The following is a 20,151-nucleotide window of genomic DNA, read 5'->3' on the forward strand; positions in this document are numbered from 1 at the left end:
CAGACATCATCAATCTAGAACAGGTTTTTTGGGGAAAAAAGCATTATCAGATTAAATACATACATGGTTTTAAGATACATCCTGATTTCAAATATGTTATGTTTGTGTAATGCTTTCTTAGGAAGGACTGTCCTTTACCTAAATTATGTCTTGACTTTTTAAATATTCAATATGGCTTTTCTTTTGTGAAATCATGATGACAAAAAATGATGCCTAATTATTTAAAATGTCCTCAAGTGCTGGCAACCTTATGATGGGCTCCCTATTTTCTCCCACAATTTTACCAGTCATGAGTCTCAAAACAATCTGGGATTTCAATCCTCTTCCATCTAGGACTATAAAAACACTTCTACTAGTTCATTGTCTACCTAAAGTGATCTACAAATAGTCTCTTGCTTAGCTCACTCCTGTTGGACAGAAATCCTTGGGGGAAATTTTTTTTTCTCCCGTTGAGCTGAAGTTCGCTTTCCTCCCCACTCCCAGCATGCCTTACTTCCATGCACTGGTTTTAGTCCTATCCGCTGGAATAACACATCCTTCAGAAAAGCTGAGTAAAAAGGTGCAATGCTCAGTGTTATACAGTCACCTTGGGGAGGCCACAGTCCAATTATCTAATCAAAACCCGAATCTAGGCATTACTGTGAAGGTATTTAGTAGATGGGATTAAAGTCTGTAATCACTTTAAGTAAGGAAGATTAACCTAGATAATCTGGGTGGGACTAATCTAATCAATTGAAAGCCTTTACAAGCAGAACTGAGGTTTCTCTGAGGAAAAGAAATTTGACTGAACTGCAGCTTTAACTCCTGCTCAGCAGTTCCAGCCTGCTCTTCCCGACGGCCTAGTCCAGTCCCCACAATTGTGTAAGCCAACTCCCTGCAATAAATATCTTAATATATACATTATGTGTGCATTCATACACAGATAGATGATATATTACATTACTCTGATATACATGTATATGTGTGCACACACACACACACACACTCACACACAACCATAATCCATAATTAAAACCTTTCCCTAAAAACAAAAACAAAAAAACCCCTCCAGGACCAAATGGCTTGACTAGCAAATTCTTCCATGCCTTTAAGAACGAAATTACATCAATCTTATACACTCTTCCAGAGAATACAAAAAGAGGGACTATTTTCCAATTTGTTCTCTGAGGCCAGCATAATATTGACCCCAAACTTGATAAGAGCATTACCAAAAAGGAATATAGGTCACTTTCTCTCATGAACATAAGCACAAAAATCCTGAACAAATTATTAAAAAATCAAATCCAGATACATAAAAAGGGATAATACATTATGACAAGGATTGGCTTAACATGCTAAAATCAATTAGTGTAATTCACTACATTAAAATACTAAAAAGAAATGTTTTAGAATAACTAAAATAGCATGAAAGAATATTGATATATTAGGTTTAAAAATGAACATATTCAGGGCCGGCCCAGTGGCTCAGGCGGTTAGAGCTCCATGCTCCTAACTCCGAAGGCTGCCGGTTCGATTCCCACATGGGCCAGTGGGCTCTCAACCACAAGGCTGCCGGTTTGATTCCTCAACTCCCGCAAGGGATGGTGGGCTGCGCCCCCTGCAACTAACAACGGCAACTGGACCTGGAGCTGAGCTACACCCTCCACAACTAAGACTGAAAGGACAATAACTTGACTTGGAAAAAAGTCCTGGAAGTACACACTGTTCCCCAATAAAGTCCTGTTCCCTTTCCCCAATAAAATCTTTAAAAAAAAAAAAAAAAATGAACATATTCATAAAAATATTGAAAATATTAATAATTATTCTCCCTTAATGTAGGCTTATCATGTGATTTATTTTAAAACTGTTTTAGTGAAAATTCCAAAGTCTCTCAAATAAATGTTATTCCTTTTAAAATGAGAAAAAAGGAAAATGTATCTCTAAACACAGGGGACTCTTCAAGAAAATGATGTAATTTTTAAAAAAATCTTTGAACAGTTTAGGAGAAAATTTAAAAAGTTTAAAAACAAAACAACATATTGCTACATAAGACATTTTGACATTTTCCTATCTAAAGAGGAAATATGCTTACCAGACAAATTAGGAATTTACTTAAAATATGTGGCATAATTTCTCAAGCAGCTCGATAGGATAACAAGATAATCCTGACAGCTGTAAATCCAAAGCAATGACTCAGCGCAGAGGCATGTTTCTTAGGCTACTCAACAGCAAGTACAGTCCTGGTCCTAAGTCATACCGTTTCCCCGAAAATAAGACCTAGCCGGACAGTCAGCTCTAATGCATCTTTTGAAGCAAAAATTAATGTAATAGCAGGTCTTATTTTACTATAAGACTGAGTATAATATAATACCGGGTCATATTAATTTTTGCTCCAAAAGACGCATTAGAGCTGACTGTCCGGCTAGGTATTCTTTTAGGGGAAACACGGTAGGTAGAAGGTAGGACAGGAAGGCAGGCTCAGGACAAAGGATGCTGCTTGAGCCCCAGAGCTCAACAATCAGAGCAATGGAGTATCTGGATTACCTGGCATGTAATTCCCAAAACAGATTCTTATGAGAAAAGCTGTGTTCTCAAAATTCCTATGTTGAAGTCCTATCCTCAGAATGGGACTGTGTGGAAATAGGGACTTCAAAGAGGTAATTAAGGTGAAATGACTAGGGCAGGCCCTATCCAATAGGACTGATGTCCTTTTCAGAGATGAGGACACAGACAGCCACGGAGAGAAGACCACGTGGAGACACAGGGAGGAGAAGGCGGCCCTCTACAAGCCAAAGAGAGAGGCCTCAGAAGCAACCAACCCAGCCAACACTTGATCTCAGACTTCCAGCCTCCAGAATTTTTGGAAAACAAATTTTTGCAGTTGTATCTGTGTATTAGTTTCCTAGGGCACTCAGCAGCCCTACCAAACTAATACACAGATACAACTGCAAAAATTAAATTCCACTCTCTCCCATCAAAGAGATTTAGGACAAATGCTTGGAAGGAGTCTTATGTGGAAAGGTCACAGATCTTTCCACTACACCCCAGTGCTTCTCAAAATTTTAGTAAGGCTCCTGTTTTAGTAATAACAGAGATAGTTTATATCTACACTTATCATAAAGCCTTAAAATTTCAAAAGTGCAAAGGACAATCTGAATCTAAAGAAAATAATATTTTAAAAAACAATTAAGGCCAGCATTTCCCAAGAACTTAAAATGTCTCAGGAACAGTTCTAAGCACTTCACATGAATTAATCCAATCCTAGTAACTCTCTGAGGTAGTAGGTACTATTACAACACTATTTCAGAGACATGGAAACTGATGAATACTTTATCCAAGCTAGTAAATGAAGGAGCTAGAATTTGAACCCAGGGAAGACTGGCTCCAAGTCCACATGCTTACACGACCTAACGAAGTACAGCTGACCCTTGGAACAACGTGGGGTTAGGGATGCTGACCTCTCCGTGTAGTCCAAACTCCACATAAGCCCTCTGCACACACAGATTCCCAACCGCAGAGTCGGCCCTTGAATAACACAGGTTTGAGCTGTACGGGTCATCTGAACTGTGGTCATTTGAAAAAATCCCATGGAAGTGAAACTGAGCAGTTCAAACCAGTGTTGTTCAAAGGTCAACTGTATAATTAGGGCACTATTGGGTATATATCTTAATCGCTGTGGAGTCACCGGGATTTAAGTTTGAACACTGGCTCTGCCACTTACTAGGTGTATGACTTTGGGCAAGCTTAAGCTTTGTGTTAGATTCCTTGGCTGTAAGATGAGACAATGGGCGTAAAAGCATTCAGTACAGTGTCTGATATATAATAATGTCTACAAATTATTAAGCCCTTACTATGGTATTTCTAATTCTATTTTCATGAATATATAAGAACAATTCTACAATGTCTAATTTGGGGACTCCAAGAAAAAATATCAAAAGGTTCTCTTTTCTCATCCACACTTTTCTTCCTACAATTCCGAAATGCATATAGTATTCCAACAATCTCATTTCCCATTAGAATATACTGAATCACATTAGTAGTTACATTCTGTCTCACAGAGGTACCTAATAACTTTGGTAAGGACAACAGTATAGTTATGTGACAATTTCAAAAAATTCTGGACATTGCTCAAACATCTAACATTTAATAAAAATTCACCAAGGTACTTATATTAACCTTTACTGAATCTTTTTAAAAAATATTGAGTTCATAACATCTCCTGGGATTACGAGATAACTACCTATTTGCCCATCTTTGTCCTTTTACTACTTGTTTCAAGCTTCAGAGTTCCTTATTTTGGTATTGCCACTGTTCATTTCTATGGTTAGATCACATTCTCCTTCAATCTCCATTTTTTCAGATAATACAGCTTTTGTAGTCATGTGAAAGTCTCTCGATTTTCTTCATCTCTTTATAAACGAATTTCTCAGGACCTGTCCCACTTTTGAAACATTTTTCTTGAGATGATTTAGTGGGAAGAACACTAGGCTAGAAGCCAGGAGTCTTCACTCTGCCATCTCATCTCTCAGATTCTCTGTCTGAAAGACGAGAGGATTGCACTAGATAAATTTGTAATAGGTTTCCTTATATCTCTAAGCCTCATATTTCCACAACTGTGGGTCTTCCAATTAGAAGTCATTCACTATTCCAACAATTTACCTAAATTTTTTACTCCAGCTAGTCAAGGAGGGGGAGGCATGTTCAGATTTGGGGGTAGAGGAAGACATGATAATCAGCAAGTCCAGCACTATAGAAGGAAAGATGTGGTATTTTGTGAACCAACAGAAAAGATCGATTAGTAAGAGAAATCAGACACCAAAAAGATACCAAAGACAGAAAAAAAAGTCTGAAACACATAGCCTAACTCTAACCGCATCCCTACACATCTATTTGAAGTGGGACTAAGAAATGGAAAAAGCTTTTGGCAGCAGAGGTCATGCAGCCCTCACTTCTGCCTTGAGGAAGCACAGAGATGGTACCTCTGTGCCATCTTTGCAATGTTGTTACTAAAATGGCCTCATCTAGTGCTTTGCACAAAATTGGCATTACTGGGGCATTTGATGACTGAATTGTTCAGCTGAACTGAAAGCCCTCATAAGTGCTACTGGTACTGCTATATACCAGGAAACCTGCGAGCTCAAGGCCATGGGAATTACATGGCTCTGGTTGCCCGGGTTCTAAGGGAAAGAGACTGAGTTAGCTGCAAGGGGGGAAATTTGGCCGAATGGCATTGCTGGTCTGATGATTCTTAAAGTAGCCCCCAGAAGGAAAAAGGGCAAATTAATAAACATTGGCTATCTCTAAACCACCAGGGCAACATCAGAACACGTATGAAAGTCATTTCCTACTTTGGTGTCCCAGTCCCAGAAAACACTGTCTTTTCTGGTTTCCTTCCGGAGACTGGTTAGGGGGCAGGGAGAGTAAATCAACAAAGGGATAGGGAGTAGGGCAGTTCTAAAAATTGTCAGGCCAGTCCTATGGTGCTGTTTCTCCAAATGTGGTCCCCGGACCACCGGTAACCAGCATGGCTCCACAGGGTGCTTACCCCAGATGCATCCTCCGGAACAGACTTCGGGAATCCAATTTCTGGGAGTGGGGCTGGCATTTTTAAGCAACAAATTTAGGTTTGAGAACTACTGCCCCAGAATTTGGGGAAGGGGAGGCGAGGGTGAAGTTCTCTGACTCTGGATTCATCACATTCCACTGCTATTACTATACTTTGTTTCGGGGACCGTTCCAAAAAAAAGCCAAAACCCTCACTTTCTCAGGTAACAGCTGCAGCTAGTTGAACAACTAAGAGGGGCACAATGAAAGGGCCTGGAAAACGCGTTTTCACAACCTGGTTACACAGTTGCTCCACAGCCCTGTTCATCCTGTTCGTTTGTTCGCTGGTGTGTTTAAGTAAATCGGTTCAACCCAAGGATTTTCAGAAAGAATCACCAACTGCACAACAGAAAAGGTTTTTTTTTGACAGTGCAGAGCGAGGCTTGTAGACCTGAAGACACTGTCTCGCCGTACAAAGTACGGTTTTGTTTCTGTTTCGAAGACAACGAGCGGTTCAGCGTCTCCCCGGCTTTCTCCCTCCGAGCCGCGGCTGGAAGCGTGTTCTTCGTGGGTGGCACAGAAGGAGGACTGAAGCGGGGAGAGGGCGAGCCAACAGTGCCGTCCGCTCCGGAGTTTGGGAGGAAGCCCGACCAACTGCATAATTTGTAATGGGTTCAATTAACTGCCCGCAAAACAACGCGTCTGCAAACGTTTCATCGATGAACACTCCGGGGGTCTCGTCCCCTCGTGTGCAGGGACCAGGACACCCAAGGCCCGCAGAGCACAGTCGGGTTAGACCTCAGCCGTCCCCACGACTGTGCTTACGGTTTCCGCGTAGGTCACCGCCAGGCCCGGATCGTCAGACCTCACCCCCAGCACGAAAACAGGCACCGGAACCCTTTTGCCGACGTTTTTCCCCCGCGATGATTTTCGTCCCCCGGCCTTTCCGTCGGGGGTCGGACCCAGCGGGCGTCCGCCCGAGCCGCGTCCAGAGGAGACGCCCCCGCCGTCCCCGCCCTTCCCCCCACACACAAAGGCAAATCTCGTGGCCAGGCCCGCCGCCGCTTACCTGACTCTCCCCGCCGCGTTCCGGCCCTCGGGCCCGAATCAGCCCGGGAGGCGCACCTACACGGGCCTTCGAGACGCCGCCACCGGGACGGCCTCGCAGCAGCGCGCGCGCCCCCCGCCCCGGCCGCCGGCCACGCGGCTGACTCAGCCGGCGCTTCACAGTAAGAGTCCCCCGGCGCGCGGGGCACGCCGGGAAGCCGGCCTCCGGGCCCGCCGCCCTCGGCCACACGTTGACGGGTGTCCCCTCTCCTCCCCGACGCGTCCCGCGGCTCCAAAGGAGGACGGTCTCACGCCTGCACCGCCAGGGGTGGATTCGATTTCTGAGCTGCGGACACCCTCTTTCAATTATTAAAGGTATAACACAGAAAAGTTAGAGGTTTTCTGAATTGTAAGCTAAGCTCACTCAGCCCCAGGACAGCTAGTGCTTACAGAAAATTGTGGAGCCCCGATCTCTCCAGACGTTTGGGGGAAGGAGGTAGGAAGAATGAAGTTCCTGAAACACATTTTGCTTGGAAGCTCTATCCTGGGTGTGCATTCTGACCAAAACGGGGATAAAAAAACCCAGATATTTCTCAAACCTGGAGTTTAATTAAAATACACGCTATAGCAAACAAAGGTGACTTACGAATTTTAAGTCAACCAGAAGCCAATAATTGGAAAACCGGTTGTATTATCAGAAAAATAGTTCAACCTTCAAAGACCATCTAGGTGTGGTCCTATAAAACAAATGCTAGGAAACATAAAAGGAAAGAAATAGCATCAGTTCTTGCTATCATGATTCCTAGTGGCTTTTGTACTTTTAAAAGTTATGCTAATTAAAACGTTATACTGATTACGCAAACTTCTATTTTAAAAGGTTGAAAACCATATATGTTCATAGTAGCCTGGTTTCTTAAATTTCGAGCCAACTTCTTTTTCAGCACAAAAGTCTCCAAAAACTAATTTGTGGCTAAGGATTAGGGTCGAAATGTTAGGAATGAGAAAACAGTTTGATTCTCATTCCAATCGGTTGCAAATGGTTGCTGGATACTGGCGCTGTATAGCAAAGTTGCGTTTTCAGGGTCAACAACATTAATTTTAAAAAGAAACTATACATTTTTTCATTACAATTTGATCTTGGAGATCTAGAGTTCATTCCCCATTTCTACTCTTGCACTTCACTTATAATGATTGTAAAGCATCCAGTCCTGAGTTTCTATCAGGATGGGCTAGGTTAGGATGCTGCAGTCACCTGAAGGGCAGGTGGCTCTGCAGGGCAGCTTACCTCCACGTGGTGACTCAGCAGTCCCAGCTGCTTCCACCTCTGGCTCTGTCAACCCAACACTAGGTTTCACATCAGGGATGGCAGAAAAGCTAGATTGGAGAATCCTGAGAAGGCTTTTCTTTGCCTCATCCAGACATTCCATTGGCCTGAACTAGTTACAAGGCTCAACCTGACTGGCCCAGAGGGCGGGGAGGTAGAACTTCCTGTGAGCCTGGGCAAAAGGATCCTGAAAAATGATTTGGTGAACACATAGCACTGTGTCTACCACAGTGTTCAGTATCAAAAATAAAAGATTTGAGTAAGTGTTATAAGATCCAAACTTTACAACCAAGTAAGATTGTTCGAACTCACAATGCCTTTGTTTCCATTTCTACACAATACAATGTTATGCCCTTCAAGTCAAAAGAAAAAAAGGAAAACCTTCCTAATGTTTCTGCAAGACAATTCTTGAAACAAATTCTTCCTTTCTGGAAAGAGTTCTCTCTTCAGATTTGTAGTATAAAAAAATCTGGCCCAATGGTTGGAGAATCAGGTTAACTAATGTATCTTTTAATTAATAGTTAAGACTAAGTGGTTCTATTTTTGTCTATAATTTCATACAATGAATGAACAGCATATCAGACCTGGTACTTGTTTTTGAATAGACATCAAGGAGATGGAATATGAGAAATGTATATTCACAGAAAGCTGAGGTGTATGCTGATTCATATAATTTTATTTCTACTTTAGTGCATCTTGAAAACCTGAATCTCAGTTGTGTTTATATCTGAAGCTGAAACCCTTTCTAATATCAAATTGGCAGACTTGGAATTTCCAGTTGTCATGACGGCCAATTCAAAAGGCAATACAGTTCATCTCATTAACTGTTATTTAAGTTTCCTTAAATATAACATCTATTAACAATAAATATTAAAAGCACTTTCCCCAATATTTTATATCACTTCAATTTCTCAACAGCTCTGGGAGGTAGATTAGATTTACAAGTGAGGAGAGCAAGACATAACTATCTAAGATCATTAAACTACGGAGTGGTGCTGATGAACTGAGAACTCAGATTATGTGACCCCAAAATTCTTGCTGGACACCCACTGAGGTACAGCACTTGCACCTAGCTGCTTCCTGGTAAACTGATGAGCACTTCCAGGAGACACCTTAAATGCCTTCAGCTGTTAACTCCAAACAACTACTTAAGGTTGACTATCTTAGAATGACAATATTTTTAAAGTAATAACTATTATCAATTACCATGTAAGAAACTGTCATGCAGGGTGTCATGTGGGGGCTCTGGTCCCGCTCCCCACAGAATGCAGGACATGGTGAGGCCAAAAAGGAATACCCACGTGGCCACAGATAGGGGAGTCACACCACTGTATTCTCGCTGGCGGCTGGGTTGGAGACACAGGAAGCAGGAGCCACACTATCCGCAACCCACCGTCCACTTCTCTCTCTGCCAACCAACCTCACTTGTTAGCTGCAATCCGCCTTGCTAACTGCAATCCGCTCTTGCTAGCTCAGCCACCATCTTCTTGCTAGCCCCCATTTGCCGCTAGCGTAGCCACAGCAGTTATATTAGTGGCCAGTGGCTCACTGGTTCCAGCTGACGGCCAGCTAGCCACAGCTCATGGCCATCCAATCACAGTTGATGACCATTTACTACCTGAGCCAGCACCTTTCCACGTGAGGCCGAGAGCCTGGAAATTGCACTCCTGGCTCTGTCCCCACAGAAACTAATTATCCTTTATACATACTACCTCATATGTATAGTAGTAGATATAAAAACAAAGCAAAAATCGCAGGATTTTTGAACTCTCTCAAAGTAATTACATTCGCAATTTTTTTAACTAAATGATTTAGTTGTATGATCTCTAGATCACTGCAAACATACCAAATGAGACTTTTTGAAAGAATTATCGCTTTCATTTGAAGTCCCAATTGTGCTCAAATATACATGTAAATAATTATTTAATTTCTAACTTTCTAGACAGAAGCCGGAACCCTGCATATTAACCCAAAATAGGTCATGAAAGTCACAAAGGCTTACAACCAGCAGGAAACAAAGACTGAACCTTGAATCCATCATCAACGAGAGAATCGAGAATTTTAAGTTTCTTAGTGGCTGGAATTTGCTACTAAATCTTTATTAATATACATCTGTTTTACATACTGCTTCAGTGTGCCTTTTAGTCTCACTTACAGGGAATGTCTCATCTGCAAAATCAACAAGCAAGTAGCCACAGCCCAAAGGTATGTGACCCCAAGAGAACTACATAGATGATGAAGGCATAACCTCCCCTCTAAAGGAACTTTAAAAAGTTAAGTGTGGTTATGTGGGTAACCAATTAAGAGATAAGGGAAAGTGAACCTGCATAAAAGTATTCCACTCTTAAGTAAAAAAGAAATGATAGAATATCCCAGTTTTGCAACCTCCTGTGGATGAAGTATTATGCATCAACATCTCCAAAGATCAGAAAAAGAGCGAATACTAGACATTATGTGCCTCTTGAGGGAAGACCACACCACCACCTAAAACGCAGCTAAAGGGATCAAACCTAAACCTGATCTAGTCTCGATCGAGATCCAGCGGCCAATGTATGGGAACAGGAATATGCTGAACTGCATGATCATGCAATTTGCAAAGTCCTGACGATCGGAGACTCTTGAAGTCAAATGGCCTCTGTTCTTCAAGAGATAAATTGTAAAGTTAAAAAAAGAAACCTTGAAAGATATATCAAAAAACATTTTTTAAGTGTGTGTGTGTGTGTGTGTGTGTGTGTGTGTGTGTGTGTAAGACTACACTGTCTAGGGGTGAACACTTGGGTGGTAAAACCATTAAAGAAAAAGGGCAGTGAAAGGGACTACTATAAAAGTTAGGATAAATGTTACTTATTAGGTTGTAGTGGCGGGGAAATGGTTGTGATTGAGAAGGAACACACAGAAAGGGCTTCTAAGGGTACGTAGTCAAGTTCTGTTTCTTGACCGATTGATGGTGGTTACAAGGGTGTTTGTTCGTTAAGGCAAATGTTTCCTTTGTGCTGTCTTCTGTTTCTGTGTTTTATTTTATGATAAAGAGACCTAAAAGCTGAAATATATTTTCTCCACACAGAGCTACTTGCAAATGTATCCATTTAGTTCCCTGGAACAATATTAAGGTTAAATGACTAAAAAAGAAAAAAAAATGCTTTTTAAAAAATCCTTTGAAAGATATTCCACGATATAATACAATTTTAGAATTTTATTTAGATATTCTGACCTTTTGGAAGATAATGGATAAGTAGGTAGTAGAATGTATTTTGAGTGTTAGAGAGAAGGTAAAATGCATTAATGAAAAAATAAGGAGACTGGAACAATTTCTTGATGTTTAATGGTTAAATTCCAGTAATGGTCAGGAGAGTAATCTATAAACATTTCCCACTGAAATTTTGATGACGGCATAAGTTCTCCCCACTTTCCCCTACCTACATGCCAGGACAATGTCTCAGGACTGCATGACTTTTCAAAAGTACATAGAATGCTCAACTTGAGATTCAAGAATCAAATGAACCTGTGTAAATAGAAGTCCTGTGGGGAGTCAGAACTGGGTAATCAGAAAATGTGGACGCATGTTACCCTTAGCTTCAGAGGCGGCTGGGTGTAAACTGATAATATGTTTATCTTTCTTTACTCCTGTTACCAGTTTACAAACAGACTCTGACCGTCCAATCCCATGCGTCAGTTCTGCCGGCTCATATTGCCTCTGCACACACAAGTCTCATCCTTGAACCCAATACTGAGAATGCTGGGAAGTTTTTTGTTGTTGTTGTGTTTTTTTTTTTTTTTAACCTTATATGAGTTTTAAATAGACTGCATTTGAAAACAAATAGACAAACCCTAAAATATATGTTCTTCAATCTGGGATTTTAACCAATGAACTTTAGGCTTGGGAAATAGACTCAGGTCATCCACTGAGCCACCGCAGAAAACCCTCAGTTTCTTTTACTTTGCTCAAATCATATTTCCTCTTTCCCCCAAACTTTTAATAGCTGAGAAAAGGCAACATCTGTTTACTACAGCGTGTGTCCTGGCCCCTTCCCAGTACTCTCTGAGAAATTTAAAAATGAAAAAGAAACATAAACAATAAGACAAATAATAGGACCTAGGCAAATTCAGAAAGATTTCTTCTGCTGATAAACCAAGAACCCAAAATGTTCTCCTTGCTTATTTGATGCCAACTTGGAAATAAGTCAGTGTTTGTAAATATACAAGGTACATGGAAAGGAAATATAAAAACATGAAGTGATATCAGATTCATTAGGAAGATATAGTGAAAAAAATTGGGAAAAGAGCCAGATGACCTCAGTTTGAGGCCATTCCATCACTTACTGACTGAGCAAGTCATGCGTAAGCTTGGGTGTTCTACTCTGTAAGATGATAACTGACCTGTCTTTGCCACGTGGTTGTTATGAAGAAGAGAATGTTATCAAAATGTATGTAAAAGTATTTCACAACCTCAAAGCACTAGTATTAATGTCATGCACACACTCCATCCAAACCAAATTATCTTTAAAAGGAGCACCCAGAGACTTTTTCGTGAGATAAAATTGCCCTTCTTCATGTCAACCATAAATTATGTATTAAAATATATTGGTTTCTTTAACATTTAGTATGCAGTTTGAATGAAAATAAAAAGATGTTATAGTGGCAAAATATTTAAAATATTTTCTCCTTTTATCCATAATCAATGATAACAATAGAGTTCTTATTTTAAAGAGAATTTGATGTCTTAGGGGAATATTTAGTTCTCTATCAAAACTATCCTAATTTTTGGTACTTTTTTTTAATGGTATAGTAAGTAACCTCATAGATTCTCATCCTTAAAAGTTTGCCGAACACACGCTCTCTCTCTCACACACTGCTAGGCTGGATCTGGAAGGACTTACTAACTCAGTCCTTCCTTAGCTGCTCTTTGATTCTTAATCATATGATAGCAACATCTGAACAAGGTTGAAGAGAGCAACTGCAGAAAGTTCCTCTTCTTGCTCTGTGTCTCTACAGCACTCACACTTAAGTTTAGCTAGTAATTTCAGTTGTTCTCTCTTGCTTCTTATTTACTGTAAATGGAGGTAGGCCCCTAAAATGCTAAAAATTAGTAGATGTTCACACTTGGGGTGGGAATCATATACTTCGAAATTGACTTTGAGAAGGAGTTAGGTGTGAGAAAGCTGAACAAGGATCAAGGAAACCTGATGTCGGGCAGAAGAAGCCTGGTCACCTTTCGGTCTCTCATCAATGAGATTTCTCTGTCTCATTTCTTTTTATCTGAAAATTAGGAAATTTGGACCAAATGATAGCTGCTATTTGTTGACTGCTTTCCATATGGTGGTGTTAAAAGATAAATTGTGGCATAAGAAAAATGTTAAGAGTTTGAGTAAAAATCAATTTGAATAGGGCAACATCCAATCTAGCAGATTGAAAGGAGCTCTGAAAAGCTGTACAAAATGGAAGAAAGACATTTATAGGCAGAAGGGAGGGGAACAAGAAAGTTATACTGGCAAAAAAAAAAAAAAAGGTTTGGTTATTGCAAAGTTACTTTCCTTTAGGGGATGGCAAGGGTCCATCACACAGATTACCTAACTAGTGCTGATCAGGTGATTTCTGATTGACTGATTTAAGATTCTATTTCCGGGAGAGCCCTAACTGTAGTTAAGACTCAGTTTGTTAACATGGGGCTCAGCATAAGTGACTCCATTTTGGGTCTATTGTCTTGTTTTTAACAGGAATCAGATACGAGTTCTAATTCTAGTAGCCTGGCAAGACAGGCCTTGTTAGTCCTATATTACAGGTATCAAGGCTCAGAGAGATGAAGTTATTTCAGGTCACATTAGGTGAACTCTATGGAATCATTTCAACTTTGCAATTCTTGGATTCCACAGAGAGAAAAACACCCTTTGGGCTTAATGTTTCCCTTTTAGAAATTATATTTAGGAGTCAGTTATGAGAAGCCCAAGGTGGAAAGGGCCTTCAGAATCATCAGTGCCAGGTTTTTCACTTGTTAAGAAGGAATCTAAGGTCCAAAGAGGATCAGTAACCAGCCCATGGTTGTGATTTATTTTCTCTTTTCCCCGTAATGGTCATTGTCACTTGATTTTACCTGGATAGAAATAGAAATAGGAAGGTGGGTCAGGAAATGGAATTTGGCTTGAGCTTCAAAAGCTTCCTAAAGATGACCTTGGTTATATGTGCAAATATTGTCTGTCCAAATAGCAGAATTCCCAAGATGTGAAGGTCACTGCAGGACATTCCTTCTTTTTGGAAAAGTATAAAATAAGGGTGGTGAAGCTTTTCCACCCAGAACCACTGAAAAGTCAAAGAAGAGTCATGCATAATTAAAAAGCAACTAATTTTAGGTTAAACAGTTGTGCTTATTTCCCCATGTTTGCTTTATTTGTTTAACTATTTTGCTGAACTATTTGAAACTAAGTGCAGACAACATGACATTTCACCCCAAAATACTTCAAGATGCAAATCCTAAAAATAAGGAGATTCCCGTATGCCTATAATAGTATTATTATGCCTAGGAAAAGTAAAAATAATTCCTTAATACCATGTCTTTTTTGGGGGGAGTGGGTGCCAAAACCCAGGAATGAACAATACCATTTTCTCATAGCAGTTCTTTTTCTTTAAAAACAGAACAAAACGAACAAACGAAAACCAGGATCCAAAGCTCACATATTGCGTTTGGTTGTTTTATCTTTTTACCTTCTTCTTCTTTTATTTTTTTTAACTTTATTTATTTTAAGTGTGTTTTTCCAGGACCCATCAGCCCCGAGTCAAGAAGTTGTTTCAGTTTAGTTGTGGAGGGCGCAGCTCACAGTGGCCCATGCGAGGATCGAACCAGCAACCTTGTTGTTAAGAGTAGGGTTCTCTAACCAACAGAGCCATCCATCCGCCCTTAAAATGGCTAATTTTATGTTATGTGTATTTCACCTCAACTTAAAAAAAAAGAAGAGGGGGAGAAAGAAAATTATGACAAACAAAAGTGTTCTAAGCCTCGAAACAACCCTTGTAAATCTAATGTAAAGGAATAAATAGTTGTGTCCCCATAAGATTCATGTTGAAACTCTAATTCCACCCCTCTTTTTAACTTCTTTTATTCTAGAGAAGTCTCTCCACCCACCATTTTATCCCCCTATAATACTAGTTTTTTTAAGAGGTTAGACCAGTTCTATTATAGAATGTTTTCATGACTTTTTCTGACTTATAACAATTTCCAAATGTATTCTACTTTGGAGGACTTTTTTTGTCTTCATCTTTCAACATACAATTTTTTACTGAATTTTAATGTTTATACTCCTTGTAATTTCCAAATACTTTTTCTTGCTCTTAGATTGTTCCTTCTTTCAGCATCCTGTTCTTATTTCAGTATTTCTCTAATGATACTATAATTTCTTTGAAGTATTGTTATGCTCCCTGCATTGTCTCTGTTTCCTGTGATTCCTTTTTTTCCCTGTGATTCTTTCGTGTTGGAGGTTTTTAATTTTTTCATGTTGAAGGTTTTCCTCTGGTATCTGGTGGTTTTTGTTCACTCATATTTTGAGTGATGTCCTAGATGCTGATTGAAGCTCTAAGTGTGTGTTTGAATATTGTCAATTGAAGGGATTCACTGTAGGCTTTCCTATGGGGATCCCTAAATGTCAGTATCTGTGGCTCTTTTCTGGCTTAGTTCATTTTTTTCCTGAGAAGTAGCCTTTCTTTTCTGCTAGACAGCAGAACTGGCTGTGAGGTTCTATATCTGAGCAGAAAAAAAGACCTGGGTGTCTCATCACTGTTTTAGACTTAACTTCTCTCTTTTCAATAATATGTCTCATTCCCACTCTGATCTATGCCTGGGATCTCCACATCTGGAACTCTTTTGGTTTACTTTCTCCAGAGGTGACATTTCCTATTTCCTATGGAGGTAAATTATGTCAGGTGGAGAATATGACCACTTATATAAACAGATTTTCAAACAGATCTCCCTTTTTTAGCACTGCACTGCTCGCAACTCCATTCCTCTAACTTCCCGCTGCACTTTACCTGCTTCTGATTCCTGAGTCTGTCCAAGGTTCCTTGGGGTAAACTGCCTTGCTTCTCCTTGGTTTCTCCTTCTCCAAGCACTTAAAGGCTTGACCTTTCTTGGGTCTGCTAAATTCTTTACCACCCTCCATCCATTTTCTATTTTCATGCATTGTGGTTTGGGGTGATTTGCAGTTCAACAAAGATGAAATCTGTTTCTGGTTTTTCATTTCCATCTTGTTATTTTTGAAAAAACACCTCAGCTATCTCGAATGGGAAAGTCTTAACTGTTTTTTTAGTTCTTCAAATGCTTTGGGTTCTTTACTGCCTTTGGGCTTTTGCACTTGGTGTTCCAGCTCGCTGAGATATTCTTTTTCCCTCCCTCAACTTTCCTCTTGGCCAATTCCAAGTCATCTTTTAGGTCTCAGCTTAAACATCATTCCTAGATGAGTCTTTCCTGACCACCTACCTAAACTGGTTAGGTCCCGTCCCCATGGTACATTCTATAACCCCTGCAATGACTCTAAAGAAATATATATGCCTATATATATATATATGTTAGACTGTCACCTCCACAAGGGAAGGGGCCATTTCTATCTTGTTGACTGCTGTATCCCCCAGTGTATAGTGCAATCATTGTTGATCAATATATATTGCTCACTGTGAGGATGTGTAGCTTAATGTACAGTTGCCACCACCAGTAAGTAGTTATTTGGAATTCAATAATTGTATTATTATTATTTGTTAATTGTAGTTTTTATTATTAGTTATTGTTATGGAAACACTATACTATAATGTGGACTCTTGTCTATTTCCAAATTTATTATTATTTTTTTAACTTTTATTTAAGTGTGTTTTTCCAAGACCCATCAGCTCCAAGTCAAGTAATTATTTCAATCTAGTTGTGGAGGGTGCAGCTCACAGTGGCCCGTGTGGGGATCGAACCAACAACCTTGTTGGTAAGAGCACTGCACTCTAACCAACTGAGCTAACCGGCTGCCCCTCAAATTATTTTACAATGAACACTTTTAAAATATACTCACAGTAATTTAATATGTACTCAGATTAAAATAGTGTATACATTTTGTATTGCTGAAACAAATTACCACAAGCTAAGTAGCATAAAACAACACAAATTTAGTATTTTACAGATCTGGAAGTCAGAAGTCCAAAATGAGTTGGCAGGGTTGCATTTCTTAGTTTCCTTGACTTTTTTAGCTTCTGGAGGTTGCCTGCATTCCTTGGCTCATGGACTCTTTCTCACATCGCTTTGACCTTTACTCACATTGTCATACCTCCTTCTCTGACTCTGACCATCTTTCCTCCCTCTTATAAGTACCCGTATGATTCAGTTGAGCCCAGATAATCCAGGATAATCTCTGCTTCTACAGCCTTAATTTAACCACACCTGCAAAATTCATTTTGCCAGGTAAGGTAAAATAGTCACGAGTTCTGGGGATTAGGATGTGGACATCTTTGGGGGGCCATTATTCAGTCTACCGCACACAGACAGCAAAATGTGGACCGATAGATGAATTCATTGCTGAAAGAATGATAAAAACTTCACTCTGGTGGCCAGATGGCTCAGTTGGTTATAGCGTGAGCTCTCAACAACAAGGTTGCTGGTTCAACAGCAACTGGACTTGGAGCTGAGCTGCGCCCTCCACAACTAGATTGAAGGACAACGACTTGGAGCTGATGGGCCCTGGAGAAACACACTGTTCCCCAATATTCCCCAATAAAAAGCAAACAAAAAAACCCAAAACATTAAAAAAGAAACTTCACTCAAATATTTTAAACTTTATGTCAGAACAACCTCCAAGCAAAGTAGATAAAAATAGCTTTTATTAAGTGAAAAATATGTATATATATTGAAATAATAAGACAAGGTACCTAACATAAACCAATGATTGTTAAATAGGCCACATATATCGGCTCAATGGTTGCCCAGCCTTCCATGTGCAAATCCATTATCATGCTTTTGTGAATCCTGGGATTTCCTGGTGTTTTCAAGTAGATACGCCATTTCCTAAAGGCGATTATCCAATAATAACAATAACTACACAAAAAAGTGTTTTTATTGCATATATTTAAAACTAAATTTTAGGTGAAAAATATAATTAGAATTGATTATTTTTCAATAAATACCTTTTAATATCCTGCAGAATTATTTCGGAAAATTATAATAAAAACCTATTTGGGAAAACTCACGTCCAACGTTCTTGGCCATTTATTTCAAAAGACCATGGTTAGGTATTTTATTCTCAGTTATCTAGCAATGCCATATGAATAACTAGTGCAAAATGACAGTTTCACAAGGGGCTGATGGATAAAGCTGTCAACTGGCTCTTTCAAATAAGAACCTCACCTGATAACTGCATTGTGACTATCAACTTTGCCCATTTAGTAACTTAATAATTTTAATCCAGGGCTGATCTGGCTCTGATGCATTAGCTGGTGAGCATGTCATTTTCCCAATCGAAGGTTTACCTGAGAAATCAAATTAAGGTCAGAAGTTTGCCTGATGAGTATAGTTAAAATGTCAGAATGCCCAAGGCGCCAAAAAAATGACCAGGAGCTCACAGCCTTTCATCCCATAGCTCCAATTCCTCTAATCTGGCCCAAATTACAGCAATGAAAATATCAAAGTAGCATTCATTCTACGCTGGAAAATGTACACTTAATGTACATTTTAATGTACATAATGTAATGAGTCAGAATTCTACCTGATGATGTCACCTGCCTTGGTTTGTATAGCTGAGATAGCTGCTTACTGCCTCTCTCAGTGTAATTTCTTTTCAATTCTTGCTTCTTCCGCTAAAGCTGAAATGCAGCTTTACTCTATATACTATCTAATACAATAGTCATGGCCACAGGTAACCACGCATTCGAAATGTGGCTGGTCCAAATTAAGAGGTTGTTTTTCCCTCCCATAATTTAAGATTACTGTATTTCCTTACAAGAGGAACGTTTTAACAAATTTTACAGGTGCCAAGTAACCTTTGTTCAAATTGGGTAAACATCGATTCTAGCATTATAGGTGTTTTATTTGGAAGTGAACTTTTAACTATTACAAATGTCAAGATACTATACAAAACAACCATGGGAACTTTTTCATCTTTTTTTTGAATTGTTCACAAACATTTCCTACATTATCCAACATAAAACAAAGAAATGGTACATCTTTTTCTTTCAATTTTCATACAATTGAAAAACAAGAATAAATATATATATATATTCATATATATATATATATAAATCACAAAGTTTAACTAATAGACACTAAGCAGGCTGACAGTTAAAGTCTATAGGTGAGAAATTATCTAATAAAAATAATCAGGATTTATTTAGCAGTCACTTCCATAACCAAGTATTATTCTGATTAATAAAACTTGCTGCCGTTAGGCTTCTGGTGTATACTTATACAATTACTGAATCTGTAGTACCGCTCCCCACCTTAGTTCTTTTTCCCAATTATTAACATAGAAAACTGCTGCAAAGTAAGGGCAGCCATTGGCAAAACAAACAGAATCCCCAGCTTATTATAAGCGTGAATGTGTATGATGAAATTTCTTCACAAGCAATGGACTTTCAAACCATTAAGAAATCACCAGAACTGAATTTGCCAAGATATTTTGCCTATGTCCAAGAGATGCATTTATTTATTCCAACACAGGAGCTTAAAATCAAACTTAGTGTTTAGTTTGGGGGTGGTTTGGGGAATTTAGCCATTTGAAAAATGACAGTCTTAAAAAAAAAGACTACCAAAAATAGATTCACTAAATTTATTTTTAAAATCATAAAAGATTTCTTACAAAAGAGCATTGCATTCTGCACACTGCTCTGAATAGTTGCCAGGGACATAAGGACTATTGTTACTTTTCCTCCCTGTCTCCTCCACCCTCAAAAGTTACAATGACCACAAAGTAAGGTGTTCACAATAATTACATAGGGGGAATTTTCCTTTTTAACCAACAATGAACAAATATTAAAATTCACTCACTCTGCTGTTTCAAAATTTCAACGTTAGTTTTTGCATCTCCTCCCCTCTCCACCGTTTGTAAGGAACTAAAACATTACATCTGGTGAACAGCAAAGATTTCACTACACCTCAAATGCAGAATACCTATGAAGCAGAGGAATGTTGGCTTTTTAAGCAGAAGCAGAAAATAAAAAAGAAGCAGGACTCCATCAGCTCTTCACTAGTCTTAGAAAAGCTTTCTAGAATACGGCTTCACACTATAAAAAAGAAAAAATATCTTGCA

The 20,151-nt window shown here is 39.3% G+C and overlaps 1 protein-coding gene across 4 annotated transcripts in view; it reads right to left on the minus strand.

Moving 5' to 3' along the window:
• KCTD20 (potassium channel tetramerization domain containing 20) overlaps positions 1–6,790 on the minus strand; it is a 35,003-nt gene extending 28,213 nt beyond the window's left edge. The window contains exon 1 of one of the 4 annotated variants that reach the window (XM_081044670.1): positions 6,593–6,790. The gene's annotated coding sequence lies outside the window, so the exon portion shown is untranslated. The remainder of the gene's footprint in view (positions 1–6,592) is intronic. The other 3 variants (XM_081044671.1, XM_081044672.1, XM_081044673.1) reach the window with 3 other exon arrangements.
• Positions 6,791–20,151: the final 13,361 nt, after the last annotated feature.

This window comes from Rhinolophus hipposideros (genome assembly GCF_964194185.1).
Source record: "Rhinolophus hipposideros genome assembly, chromosome: 3".
NCBI classification, from domain to species: Eukaryota; Metazoa; Chordata; class Mammalia; order Chiroptera; family Rhinolophidae; genus Rhinolophus; species Rhinolophus hipposideros.